The sequence below is a fragment of the Panthera tigris genome, chromosome B1 (genome assembly GCF_018350195.1).
Source record: "Panthera tigris isolate Pti1 chromosome B1, P.tigris_Pti1_mat1.1, whole genome shotgun sequence".
In the NCBI taxonomy this organism is placed as follows: domain Eukaryota; kingdom Metazoa; phylum Chordata; class Mammalia; order Carnivora; family Felidae; genus Panthera; species Panthera tigris.
This window is the reverse complement of record NC_056663.1, coordinates 123,210,638-123,222,779: the sequence shown is the minus strand read 5'-3', so window position 1 is coordinate 123,222,779 and position 12,142 is coordinate 123,210,638. Positions and strand designations below refer to the sequence as shown.

General features: G+C 35.7%; 1 protein-coding gene across 1 annotated transcript in view; it reads right to left on the bottom strand.

Annotated features, from left to right (window-relative positions):
* Window positions 1-12,142, bottom strand: part of STPG2 (sperm tail PG-rich repeat containing 2) — a 614,041-nt gene that overhangs the window by 104,514 nt on the left and 497,385 nt on the right. The gene's annotated exons all lie outside the window — the stretch shown is intronic.

Here is a 12,142-nt window from a genome sequence, read left to right as displayed (position 1 = left end):
AGCATTATCAACAATAGCCAAATTATGGAAAGAGCCCAAATGTCCATATACTGATGAATGGAAAAAGAAGAGGTGGGGTGTGTGTGTGTGTGTGTGTGTATGTATATATATATATATATATATATATATATATATATATATAATGGAATATTACTCAGCCATAAAAAGAATGAATGAAATCTTGCCATTTGCAATGACATGGATGGAGCTAAAGTGTATTATGCTAAGCAAAATAAGGCAGTAAGAGAAAGCCAAATACCATATGATTTCACTCATATGTGGGTTTTAAGAGATGAAATGGTTGAACACAGGGGAAAAAGGAGAGAGAGGCAAACCATAAAACAGACTTGTAACTAAAGAGAACAAACTGAGGGTTGCTGGAAAGTAGGTGGGCAGGGGGATGGGTTAAATGGGTGATGGAGGAGGAGAAAGAAGATGGTGGCATAGCAGGACGTGGGGTTCACCTCTTCCTGCTGATCACTTAGATTCCACCCACACCTGCCTAAATAACCCAGAAAACCGCCAGAAGACTAGCAGAACAGACTCTCCAGAGCCAAGCATAGACAAGAGGCCCACAGAAGAGGCTAGGAAGGTCAGAGAGGTGGTGCATGCTACATGGACTGGCGGGACGGAGCTGGGGCAGTGGAGGGGCAGGCTCCTGGCAAGGCAGAATCCCCGAGTCTGGCTTGCAAAAGCAGAGGCACCAGACTGCGTGAGTTCTGACAGCCAGTGGGACTTAACATCTGCAATGTTATAAATCAACAGCTCTGCTCGGAGAGAGGGAGGGCAAGAGGACACCAGGAGGGAGAGGCGTTGATCCCCAGAAGACAGAGCTCAGCTCAGCAGGGAACAAAGGCGCTGGCCAGCACCATCTCCCTCTCCCATCCCCCAGCCAAAACCCCAAAGGGAACCAGTTCACCAAACTTGCTTGCATCCCGCAAACACCCAATGCTGTGCTTCTGTGGATCCATCCCTTCGACCCGGTTGGCCTCCCTCCCAGTGCTGCAGGGCCCTCCCACAGGGGACCACTGAGGGCAAAGTGAGCTGAGCCTGCCCCTCCCGCCCCTGTGCACATTGCTGATCAACCCCAGCTAATACACCAGATGCCATCAAAGCAGCACCACAAGCCTGGCACTGTGCAAGTAGCCAAGACAGGAGCCACACCACTCCACAGTGAGCCCTGCCCCTGGGAGAGGGGAGAAGGTACACACCAGTCTGACTGCGGCCCCAGCGGTGGGCTGGGGACAGACATCAGGTATGACTGTGGCCGCACCCACCAACACAAGTTACTCCAGACAGCACAGGGGAGGTACCCTGCAGTTCTGCACCACCCCAGGGACTATCCAAAATGACGAAACGGAAGAATTCTCCTCAAAAGAAACTCCAGGAAGTAGCGACAGCTAGTGAATTGATCAAAAATGATTAAAGCAATATAATGGAACAAGAATTTAGAATAATAGTCATAAAACTAATTGCTCGGCTTGAAAAAAGTAGGGAGGACAGCAGAGAATCTATTGCTACAGAGATCAAGGGACTAAGAAATAGTCATGAGGAGCTAAAATGCTATAAATGAGGTGCAAAATAAAATGGAGGCAACCACAGCTCGGATTGAAGAGACAGAGGAGAGAATAGGTGAATTGGAAGATAAAATTATGGAAAAAGAGGAAGCTGAGAAAAAGAGAGATAAAAATATCCAGGAGTATGAGGGGAGAATTAGAGACCTAAGTGATGCAATCAAATGCAACAACATCCATATAATAGGAATTCTAGAAGAGGAAGAGAGAGAGAAAGGGGCTGAAGGTGTACTTGAACAAATCATAGCTGAGAACTTCCCTGATCTGAGGAAGGAACCAAAAAGCATTTGGCAAATTTTAATAAATATTCATGGTAAAAATTCTCAGCCAACTAGAAACAGAAGAAATTGTTTTCAACCTGATAAACAGCATCTATGAAAAACTTAAAACTAACATATTTATTTATAAAAGACTGAATGCTTTTCCCATAAAATGAGAAAGAAGGGAAGGATGTCTGTTTTCACATCTTCTATTCAACATGACATTAGAGTTCCTAGGCATTGTAATAAGACAAAATAATAAATAATAATAATAATAGGCATATTGATTGGAAAAGATTGCCTTTAACTGTCTTTAATTCATAGACAAAATTGAAAGTCCATGTGGAAAATCAAAGAAATTTACAAAACAGACACTAGAATTAATAAATGAGTTTAGCAATGTCACAAAATAGAAGGTCAAGATCAATTGTGTTTAAATATTAAGCAGAAATACTGGAACATGAAGTCAGAATAAAGCATTTAACAAAATATGTATTAGACTTATACACTGAAAATATAAAACACTGATGAGAAAAACTTTAAAAATTTCTAATAAATAGAGATTTTATGTCATTCATAGAGTGGAAGATGCTAAAATGTTCTCTCTAAAATGATCTATAGATGAAACATAGTACAAATATCAGCAGGCTTCTTTTTAGACTTGATACACTGTTTCTAAAATTTATATAGAAATTCAAATGACCTAAAATGACAAAAACAATTGTGAATAAGGGAAGCTGATGCTACCTGATTTCAAGATTTATTCTATAACTACAGTAATCAAAATAGTTTGGAGTTTGTATAAGGACAGACATAGATAAGTAGAGCAGAACAGAGTTCACAAACCGACCAGCATATATGATGTGTTCATATTTTATGTAGGTGCCAAGGTTGTTCGATGTAGAAAGAAAAATAGTTTCAACAAACATTTCTGGAACAATTTTTTATATCCAATGCCAACAAAAGGTTTTCTTTCTGTAGGTCATGCCATATACGAAAATTAAATTTGAAATGGTTCTTAGATATAAATATAAGTACTACAGCTACAGAAATTCTTGGGAAAAAAAACTAGTAGAAAATCTTTGTGTCCTTGAGTAAAGCAAAAATGTCTTATATAGGATACAAAATTATGGACCATACAATACAAAAACTTAATTTGGACTCCATGAAAATTTGTTTAAATGTTCTTCAAAAGAAACTACAGATCTGGAAAATTAAAAACCAAGCCACAGCCTGGGAAAAAAATATTTTAAAAACATAATATCTTAGTAAGAATTATAACCAGAGTATATATATATGTTAAAAAAAATCCTATAGTCAATAATAAGAAGGCAAAAATCAATGAAGTAGTGACAAATATTCTCTCCTGTCCAAACTCTAGTCAGGCTCTTCTGAGCCCTTTATTGTCTAGGCCTCAACCTTGGCTTATAAAGCCTTGAATAAAATAGGTCAAAGCCACTAAAAGTGACCGTAGCTCCCCTTAAAGTGTCTGCCTGAGAAAACTGACAAAACAGTTACCCATTTTTCAGACTATGCCGCCAAGAGTTTCCTGTTGGTACCTGTCAACACTTGCAGACGGAGTCCCTGTCTCCCAGTTTCTGTGGGAGGGTGGCAGCCTAGCTTTGATAAGTGTGCCAGTTAATAAACCAATGTGGGTTTCACAGGACCAGTCTCTCTTCCCATTTTTTGCAATTTTTCATTTCCCTGACTCTACTCGGCCCCTATTCATCTCCCTCCATATACCTCTGTTCTCCCCTTAAAACACCCAGTTACTTCTGTACAATCAAAGTTGAGTTCACTTCACACTGGACTCTTTTCCCTAGTGTAATAACATGTTACTGATTAAAATCTGTCCTTACCACTTTGCTGTCTGCCTTTGTTTGCCTTTGACATTAGGCAAAATATATGAATAGGCATTTCACAGAAGATTATAAACAACAAATAAACATATGGAAAGGTGCTCAATATTGTTAATCATATGGGAAATGGAAATTCAAGCTACACACCTACTGCAATGGCTAAAATTAAAAAGAAAGTATCAAATGTTGATCATGACAAGGAGCAGCTGACACTGTCATACATCTCTAGTGAGAATGCACAATTTTTCAGCCACTGTGGAAACTTCTTTGGCAGTCTTTTGTGAAGTTAAATACATACTCACTGATATCACTCTACCCATTTACCCAAGAGAAATGAAAACATATGTTCACATAATAAGTTGAACTCAAAATGTTCATAACTGTTTCAGTCACAGTAGCTTAAAACTTGAAGCAACTCTAATACCTCATCAACTTTTGAATGTGTAAACAATATATTGTATAGTTATTACTGAAATACAATTGAACAATAAAAAAAGAACAAGCTATTGACTCATTGAACAACAGAGAAATCCAAAAACTATTATACTAAGTGAAAAAAAGAGGCAAAAGTCCACATATGCTATGATTCAATCTACATGAATTTCTAAAAGATAATAATAATCACAGAAAGTAGAACAGTGGCTGCTAAAGGCGATGGGTCATTGAAAGAAAACTCACTGTAAGGAAGTGTTGGAAGGTGGGGTGGAAAGTGGGCAAATGGGTGAAGGGAGTCAAAAGGTACAAACTTCCAGTTATAAAATAAAATCATGGGGATATAATGTACAGCATGACAACTATAGTTCATATTGTGCTGCATATTTGAAAGTTGCTAAGAGAGTACATCTGAAAACCTCTCACTGAGGCACGTGGGTGGCTCAGTCAGGTGAGCATCCAACTTTGGCTCAGGTCATGATATCATGTTTGTGGGTTTGAGCCCCATATCAGGCTCTGTGATGACAGCTCAGAGCTTGGAGCCTGCTTTGGATTCTGTGTCTCCCTCTCTCTCTACTCTTCCCCTGCTTGTGCTGTTTTTCTCTGTTTCTTAAAAATTAAAATAAAAAAATTTTAAAAAGGTTAAAAAAAAGTCTCACTACAAAAAAATTCTGTAACAATGTATGGTGACAAATGCTAACTAGACTTATTGTGGTGGTCATTTCATAATATATATAAATATCAAAAAATTATTTTCTACATCTGACACTGATATAATGTATGTCAATTATACCTCAATAAAAACAAATAAATAAGCAATGGAAATGTTCTATTATATGATTTTCGTGGTGGCTATAGAACTATTAAAGCTCATTGAATCAAACCTTTAAATTTAATTTTAAAATGTTATATGCATAGAATATCAATAAACCGGGGCGCCTGGGTGGCTCAGTTGGTTAAGCAGCCGACTTCGGCTCAGGTCATGATCTCGCGGTCCGTGAGTTTGAGCCCCGCGTAGGGCTCTGTGCTGACAGCTCAGAGCCTGGAGCCTGTTTCAGATTCTGTGTCTCCCTCTCCCTGACCCTCCCCCGTTCATGCTTTGTCTCTCTCTGTCTCAAAAATAAATAAACATTAAAAAAATTTTTTTAAAAAAGAATATCAATAAACCTAATTAATAAATTAATCATTTCTTGATACTTATGTCTATTGAAAGAATAAAAACTGCCACTAGAAAAAAAAAACACATTTTATTGATTCCAAGACACCCATTTTTCAATATCTTTAAAACTACAACACATCTTACAATGCATCGGGTTTTTTTTCCTTCCCTTTTTTTCCTTTCCTTTCCTTTCCTTTCCTTTCCTTTCCTTCCCTTTTCTTTCCTTTCCTTTCCTTTCCTTTACTTCCCTTCCCTTCCTTTCCCTTCCCTTCCCTTCCCTTTTCTTTTTCTTTCTTTCTTTCTTTCTTTCTTTCTTTCTTTCTTTCTTTCTTCCTTTCTTTTGAGAGAGGCAATGGAAGAGAGGGGCAAAGGGAGAGGGAGAGATAGAATCTTAAGCTGGATCCATGCTGTGCATAGATCCAGCAGGACTGGATCTCACAACCATAAGATCATGACCTGAGCCAAAATCAAGAGTTGGACACCTAACCGACTGAGCCACACAGATGCCCCAACCTATGATTTCTTAAAGTCAGAATGGGAAATATTTTTTCTTTCTTAGTATTATATGAAGTAATGAGGCATCTAACACTGGATGGCATATTAGATTCAATGAAACATGGTAATACTAAAATGTTGAATTAAGCTAATTCTACCATTTATGTTTATGCTATGTGTGTTTCAGGAAACACACACATACGTATAGATATATCATGAGTAATCTGCTTTTTAATTATTTTTTTCAAAATTAGAGAAAATATAGAATATAATATAAACCTATGTATTTACCATCCATAATTATTAAAATTTCCATTTACAAGAAAAGCATACAGTTCATCCCTTCTCCCCTTTCCTTTTCTTACCATAGAAATAACTATACTCCTGAATATGTCACATGTTCTTTATACCCATATTATTACATTTTGTATTCATAGCAAGAAATAACGAAGTCATGGGCCTTAACATAATAGAATACTATCTAACAGTCAAAATAAATGAATTAAATTGACATGTATCAACAGAGATCAATCTTGAGAACTTAAATTAGGAGAAAAATCAAATAATAAGTGTATGATAATTATAATACCAAAATACTTTAGGCTGTTTTCTATGTGCTAGGCACTGTTCTAAGCTTTCTATATATATTAAAAATAGACATATAAACTCATTTAATCCTGAGAAAAGCTCTCACATTATCATCATCCCAGTTTACATATGAGGAAAGTGAGGTATAGATGGATTAAGTGTTTTGCTGAAGATTAAACAGCTAATAATTACTTTACTCTTAGTTTGTCCCCAGAATCTGAGCTCTTACCCACTCTAATATGTGTAAATATAGTATTGACCTACATTGCTATAACAAATAGATAGTCACAATAAATATGTATTATTCAGATAAGATTGAGAACAAATGCTTCAGGTCAGCAAGGTGGATGGGGTGAGGGCAGTGTATTCAGTCTCTCTGGAACCCAGACTTAGAGCAAACCCACCATCTTCAAAACCTGGCTTCCTAGAGGACTCTGGCAATCCCCACTGAACAGAAAGAAAAATAGCATAGAGGACAAAATAGCATAGAGGACAAACAATGTGTAAGGGCCAGGCCTGGAAGTGGTAGATATCATATCTACGCACATTCCAATGACTAAAATTCAGTTATTCGGCCACGGTAACCATATGAGAGCTTCTGTCAGGAGCTCAGATTTATGACCTCTCAGTTTTCTTTTTTCTGATATTAACTCTCCTTTTTCCTGAACAATAATCATTGGCAAAAAGCACACAAACAAATGCACTAAAAAGCAAGTAAATATGTATATGAGTAAATATGTATATGACTATGTATAGAGTCGAGAACTTAGTTAATATAACCTCAACTGGCTTGGCAAATGTATTTTTGATTCTCTTTCTGTTTCACTAACTTAAAAATTTTTAGAATTTTTTTTGACAGTTGAAGTTATTGTCACTGTTAATTCATTCTAAATTTATGGTGGTATATTAACCTCATCTTAGTTGAGCCCTAAGTTTAGTCAGAAACTCATAAAATTTGCCTAGCTGGATTTCAGAATTGTTATGGACCGATGATTCCTATGTGTCTTCTGTCCTTCTCTCTCCCTCCTTATGTGTATTTACTGAGGTCATCCTATCTTGTTCTCCCCCACTGTATGTTGGATAAAGACAGGAAAAATTCCCATTCTAGTTTATAAGTCTTGTATTAAGTAAAGCTATATTTAAGGAGCTACCACTTAGGTAACAGCCCTGAGAAGCACCATCACAAATTGATAAGAGTTAGATGATGAGATGATAGACTTCAAGCTAATGCTATAATGGGGTGAGACTTTTGGGAAAGAAGAGAGAATTTTTCATATGGGCAGAATTTGAATATTTATGGTCAGAGAACAGATAGTGGTAGCTGCAAAGATAGCTATATATCGCTTATTCCACAAGCTTGTCTGCAATGTGACATTAACAGTCTTCCATCATAATAAATGTATAGAATGATACAAAATTAAGAAAAAAATATATGTCAATATGTACTCAGACATCCTAAATCCAAAATTAAACTATACCCATTGTAGACAATATAAATGAGAAAAAAGAATATAAAACAAATATCAAAGCAAATATTTTTGATATAGTTAATGAATGACAGAGCTTTAGCTGAAAAGTGTTTCAGTTAATCTTGATAACAAATTTTTAGTACTTGTATTTTTAGTGTTATTTTCAGAGAATAATTGTTTACTTACAAATATATAATAATGGATATATAGGAGCACCTGGGTGGCTCAGTCAGTTAAGTGTCCAACTCAGTATCAGCTCAAGTCATGATTTCACAGTTCGTTAGATCAAGCCCCTTTGTCAGTGAAGAGACTGCTTGGGATTCTCTCTCTCCTCTTTCTCTGCCCCTCTCCCACTTGCACACTCTCTCTCTCTCTCAAAATAAATAAATAAACTTAAAAAATAATGGATATATAAGCAATATGTGAAGATAAATTTACTTTATTGAGCTTATTAACATCTGGATGTATCTGTAAGTAGCTATTGTCCACATGAGTCTAAATATTTGTAGGCTTATTTTCCTTAAGTTTCAGTCATATGATAGAAGTGAGAGAACTATTTTTTATGTTCTCTATAGATTTCATGGACCCATTAAATAAATATTCAAAAAATAATTTACACACACAGACACACATACATATGTTGAAAACTCACAAAGAGCAAATGTGTTTTATAAATTCTATATGACTAAATTAACAAAGGCCAATTTGTTCAGTACTGTCATTTTCTGGTTTTTTTTACCCTAAACATGAAAGTACACTAAAAGAACCTACTTATGTGCCCAAAAAAGGAAGAAGGTGTTTTCAATCAGCAACACATTGTAAAGACAAAGCAAAAAACAGTTTGCAATTTTTTGTTTCATTTTAACAATTACAAATTTCTGCTTTTACCAATATAGAGTTTTCACAGTTGAACAGAATGTTTTCTGTATCTCAAGGCAGACAAAATAGAACTGCCTTAGGAAAAAAAAAAATTATTAAACACACCACCCCCCAAGACACACACTGAACTCAGAATTACACAGCATGGCCCTAGTCTCAAAAGATTGTGATTTGCTTTGCAGCCCAATGTTTCCTGCTGTTAGAAAAAAAATATGTAAGCTTTGTTTCATGAAAAAGCTTTAACCTGAGAATTACTGCACCACCATGGTTACTCAGTGAAATATATTGCATAATCTACAAGGTAGCAAGAAAACATTAGGTTTGGAAAATAAAATGATCTTTCTGTTGGAAAATCATCCATATGCCCCCCATGCATGTGTAGATACCTAAGCAGTTTACCACATTCTCTCAGAAACATCTTAACTATGAAGGAAGTTCCCACAGAGAAGTATGTGAATCCCAGCAGTGTGCAAATCACTTCTCTTATCTAATAATCTCTTACAAATATACCTTTGGTTGTTCTTTGACTTTCCTAAAGGTGAGACTCACCACAGGCATTCATTTTGTCTGCCAAATATTTTTTCAGAAGCTGTTTGCTTTTATGCTGTTATACCTGAGATGGGAGCTCATGACTCCATGAGAGAAGAGAAAGCAACATTCATATTCAAATGCTAAGAAAAATAAAGCAAGCTTCTCATGTTTAATTCCGTCGCTTTTTAAAAAAGCAGGAATTCTTCTGTTTTACATAGGATGAAAGAAGCATTATACAGAGTCATACAAGACAAATAAGTATTATTTAAAATAAAAATGATGAAATATTTTTGAAATATTACTTATTTCCATTACTTCCCAAGTATTAAAGATAATAAGACAGAAAACACATGCACATAGCGTACATGCACAGAGGTTCCCAATTCAACCTGAAAAAAGCTAGAATTCATTCTATAAAGCTGTTGATAAACAAGTCCTTTATATGTCTAATTATAATCATTTTACTATAGCATCTAAAAGAACCAGTAACTTAATACATGTCAGTTATTTAACGTTATTGATTAGGTTACATAAAACATGTAACATTGATATAAATGTTCTAGATAAGTTCTAATATAATTGGAAAAGGCAATACTTTTCCACCCTATCATGTTTTCCAAATTATTTTTCAAATTTTAAGGAATTACCTGCCAAAATAAATCCCATTAACAGAGAAAGATATACTTAGTTTATTTAAATTGAAGAATTTAAACATTTAAACATACATCTCTGTTCATTTCTATTAATTAAATTATTTTTAATTATCTATACTCAATATAAAATTACTACTTAGAAACTATAATTAAAATATTGCTGTGCTAAGTTAGAACTTAAAAAATTAGCAATGTAAATAGTAATATTCTATGTATCTATGCCACATACTTTGCCTTCTTTTTGCTACACTCTTACAGAGCTATTGTTTAGTATTTCTGTCTGAGGAATGCATATGATTTCAAAATATTAATAAGGAAAACAAAGTAGCAACCTATCACTATGAATTTTTCTATTCTTTCTCTATTCATATACGTATTTTCCTGATTCCTCTTTTTTATTGTCTCTATGTCTTCTGTTATTTGTTCCATTTCTTTTGTTGCCTCAGTATTACTTATAGATGCTGGAGCTTAACAAATTTTAATGGTAACAGCCTGAGAATCAGTTCCCCTAACCACGTGCAGGAAGGGGAGTAGAGAGAAGCAGTTATAGATAGTCTTGGCAAAACAAACCATGGGGAGAATTCAGAATCCCACTGACCTTTTCCGTTTCTGGAGATGGAAGTATGTAATTAAGGCATTTGTTTATTAGGTGAAAGGATTTTTTTTTTTGATATTTAAATTCAGTTTATTTAAAAATTTCTTTTTAATGTTTATTTATTTTTGAGACAGAGAAAGACAGATCATGAGTTGGGGAGGGGCAGAGAGAAAGAGACACAGTATCCGAAACAGGCTCCAGGCTCTGAGCTGTCAGCACAGAGCCTGACGCGGGGCTCAAACCCACGAACCATGAGATCATGACCCGAGCTGAAGTCAGCGCTCAACCGACTGAGCCACCCAGGCGTCCCTAAATTCATTTTATTTTCATTCTAGTATAATAAACCTACTATGTTATATTAGTTTCAGGTGTACAATACAGTGATTCAACAATTCCATACATTACTCAGTCCTCATCACATTAAGTGTACTCTTAATTCCCTTCAGTGAAGTGATTTTAAAAGAAATATTCAACTTAGTCTTGTGGGTCGATTATAGGATAGGCATTTTCAAACTATTACTCAGTTTTCATTCCTGAAGCAAATCATACTGCCCATCTTTTTTTTTCATATATATATATATATATATATATATATATATATATATTTAACATTTATTTATTTTTGAGACAGAGAGAGACAGAGCATGAACAGGGGAGGGTCAGAGAGAGGGAGACACAGAATCTGAAACAGGCTCCAGGCTCTGAGCTGTCAGCACAGAGCCCGACACGGGGCTCGAACTCACAGCCCTCACGGACCGTGAGATCATGACCTGAGCTGAAGTCGGCCGCCTAACCGACTGAGCCACCCAGGCGCCCCTGCCCATCTTTAAATGGTAGACTTAATAGCAGAGAACGTGTTCATGAGGAGTAATGTTGCTTAAACAGGTGAAGTGTTTTTCAATTTGTGTCATTTGCATGTAAGGTATTAACAAATTTTTAATAAAAAGTTCACTTGCTTCAATTTTTATATTATGAATTTCAAGAAAACCTCCTTATAAAGATCTCTTTAACATTTGGGAAGCCTTTTTTGTTTTTGATTATATTTAACACTGCTGAACATTGCTGTTATTTAACTATAAAGACTTTTACAAATCACAAAACAATTGCTTTCATGTGTGAAACAAAAGAAAAATGCATAATCATACAGTTCAGGAAAATGTTATAGAAAGTCTTGCAGTAAAATCTATAGCTGGAAAAATAAAAAGCAGCCTGAAAAAAATATCATAATGGTATCGAAACTTGCAACAAATAACTGCATGCTTTAACTAAAATAAGAAACAAAGACACAAAAACATGCCAATAACACGGATTTTTGGCTTATTTTTAAATATTGCTGTACTTCTTTTTTTCTGATTTTTTTTAATGTTTGTTTATTTTTGAGAGAAAGAGAGAAACAGAGTGTGAGCAGGGGAGAGGCACAGAGAGCAGACACAGAATCCGAAGTAGGCTCCAGGCTCTGTGCTGTCAGCACAGAGCCTGATGTGAGGCTCAAACTCATGAACCGTGAGATCATGACCTGAGCCGAAGTTGGATGCTTAACAGACTGAGCCACCCAGGCACCCCAATATTACTGTACTTCTAAACATAAAATATAATTCATGAACTTCCTGCAAAAATAGAAGACTAAAACAGTATAGAAAAATCTCCC